Genomic DNA, 406 nt, shown 5'->3' with positions numbered 1-406 from the left:
CGACATTATTACAAAGGAAAGAAACGGGAGAGAAACTGGGAAAAAACGAAAAAAAGAGAAAGAGAAAAAATTAAGAGAATCGCGGAGACAAAGAACTTGAACGAACGGAAAAGAGAAAGAGGAAAAATAAGAGAAAAACGTGGAGACACAAAGAACTCGATGAAACGAAACGAAAGAAGGAAAGAAAATAAAAGAGATAAAAACAAAACAAACGAAGAACTTGAAAGAACGAAAAAGAGGAAGAATAAGGAAGAGAATGAAAAAGAAAAACGAACTAGAAGGAGCATAAAAAAGAAAGAAAAACGAAAAGACAAAGAGAGAATGAAGAGAAAAAGAAAAGAAAAGGAGAGAAACATAGAAAAAACAAACAATAAAAATAGGGAAAAAAGGTAAAGATAAAGAGAAC

The sequence above is a fragment of the Penaeus monodon genome, chromosome 15 (genome assembly GCF_015228065.2).
Source record: "Penaeus monodon isolate SGIC_2016 chromosome 15, NSTDA_Pmon_1, whole genome shotgun sequence".
Taxonomy (NCBI): domain Eukaryota; kingdom Metazoa; phylum Arthropoda; class Malacostraca; order Decapoda; family Penaeidae; genus Penaeus; species Penaeus monodon.
This window is presented reverse-complemented; position numbering follows the sequence as displayed.